The sequence below is a fragment of the Gekko japonicus genome, unplaced genomic scaffold, assembly GCF_001447785.1.
Source record: "Gekko japonicus isolate JY-2015 unplaced genomic scaffold, Gekko_japonicus_V1.1 scaffold63, whole genome shotgun sequence".
NCBI lineage: Eukaryota > Metazoa > Chordata > Lepidosauria > Squamata > Gekkonidae > Gekko > Gekko japonicus.
This window is the reverse complement of record NW_015168654.1, coordinates 1,475,354-1,477,606: the sequence shown is the minus strand read 5'-3', so window position 1 is coordinate 1,477,606 and position 2,253 is coordinate 1,475,354. Positions and strand designations below refer to the sequence as shown.

At 48.4% G+C, this 2,253-nt stretch overlaps 1 protein-coding gene across 1 annotated transcript in view; it reads right to left on the bottom strand.

Annotated features, from left to right (window-relative positions):
* Positions 1–2,253, bottom strand: part of DPYSL5 (dihydropyrimidinase like 5) — a 42,602-nt gene that overhangs the window by 39,601 nt on the left and 748 nt on the right. The window lies entirely within an intron of this gene.

The window sequence follows — 2,253 nt, the reverse complement described above, 5'->3', positions numbered from 1 at the left end:
TACCTGCTCTATCCCATGCAGACTGGCCTTAAGTGAAAAGGAGGGGTATATTTGTGTGTTCATAAAGTGCCATCAAGTTGCCTCTGATTTATGGTGAGCCTATATATTAATGTCCTCCAAAACATCCTGTTGTTAACAGCCTTGCTTGGGGGTCTTGCATTACTGATCTGTTCTCCCTTCCAGAAGCAGCCCAGCATTTAGCACAGTACATCCAGGCCTCCACTCGGATACTCATTTTCTCATTCCTGAGTCAGCTGAAACTATGCTTGAAGAGGGTGCAAACTTGATGGCCTCGGAGAGGGAGCACTGAACTATTGCTGCCCATTTCCCAGGCGAGAGGTTAGCCTCCGAGCTACTGGAAACAGCAGGAATGGGAGATCAGCAAGCTGGGATCCTATGCCAGAGAAGTTTCTTTGTCTCTCTGTACTGCAGCCATTGCCTCTATTGGGTGGGTTACAGCCAGCTCACCCCCTCAATATATACCTAGTTACAGCTTCTCTTTTGCCAGGCACTGCACAGCTGTCCACAGAGAGAGGAAGGGGTGCACGCATGTGCCACAACCACCTCCCTAAAGCTATTTTTAATCAAGCCGGCTACAGCCCTGATCAGGACTGCCAGAGAGCAAAGTGGCAGCCATGACAGACTGAATCTGTTCAGACCTACTTTAATTTCTTACCTGTACTTTAATGCCTCTGAAGGAGACTGGTGGATCAAAATGAGCCCAGCCCACACACATTCACTGCTTTGGCATAAGCCTAGCTGTGGTTTTTGTAAATACAAATCTGATCCGGTTGGAGTTATAATGCTGACATTTCCAGCCGACTCAGCTTACAGACCTGTGGTTTCCAAATCTGCAGCTGACCTGCTGGCAGCCACAGGCAATAATTTGCAATACTTTACTTAATACATGATTTCTATTTTGTGTTTGTGTGGGGGGGGGGGGGGGGTAAGCAATGACACACATAGTAAGACATTGTAGCCTAAAATCTATGCCCAAGCAGTTGGCACTTCCCCCTCTCATAAAACTTGAAGTCCTGGACTTTAACAGGGATAGCCACGATGATGTCTGTTCCTTGCTTTCCTGAGTGTCTCTTACAGTGAATGCACAGGCACGTGGGGGGGGGGGGAAGCAAACATCCCCAGTCCTTCACTCAGTGCAAGCCTCAATATACTTGCAATATATTTTGAAAAAGAAAAATTCTGCTGCCAGGACCCGGTTTTGCAAATCATTTGGTACATCACCTAAGGATAGGGAGAGGAAAGGCACGGAGTTTGGAGGGAAAGGGATTCGGGAACAAACAGAAGGCCTTCTGCAACCCCCACCACAACTGCACCACATGACCAGAGAGATGTGCCACAGTGTTCTGACAGTGTCTCTCATCTTCTTTGAGGGAGCACAAAGGGATGCACACAGAGCTCCTTTCCCAACTTCAGGGCACAACTGGATCCCCAGAAGGACAGAGCAGCCATCAAGTTGATTAAACAGCTTTCCAAATACCTGAAAGGAGGGTGGGTTGGATGCGAAATAGCTGTGATTCCTGCTCACAGATGAGAGGTTACAGAGCAAGGTGTTTAACCAATAGAAAGGAGATGGAGGCTGCACAGCAGCAAAGGACTCACTACAGCAATGAATGAAGTGGCTTCCTCCAGCGATGGCAGAATTCTACTTTTCGCTGCTGTGTTTACACCTCTCATCTGAGGTAAGGGACACTGCCGACAAAGGTTTCTTCCACCTCTAAGATTCTCAGTCGTCATCCACCCACTCAAGACAGCGACTTGACAGCAGCCAGAGGATATAACAGGGCAGCAACAGGAAGAGAAAAATGCCCCAAAGCAAGTCTCAGGCTTCAAACAGCCACTCACACTCCCATCCATCAAGATAGCTCCTGGAGCCAATTGTGTCAGAGCTGAGAGAAATCCCCATATTTTTCCAGTTAGAACAAGTCAGTCAACCTGGATCATACAAACTGAAGGCACAAAGATCGTGGACCTTTCTAAATTCCCCTTTCCACAGCAGTAGCAGTCTTTTTGGTCCCTGGAAAAGTTTATTCCCACAGTCGTGGGACCTGCATGGGTTAAGGGTCCACGTGGGTGAGGGGGCTGCAGTGAGAAGGGGAAGGGCACAAATCATCCCCTTCTCTCTCCTCCATCAGTGGAGCTGTCCTGATGGAAGAGGAAGAAAAGGGATGTTTCATCCAATTCCTCCCCACTGCAGACCCCCAACCCATGTCGGTCTCACAACCATCGAATGAA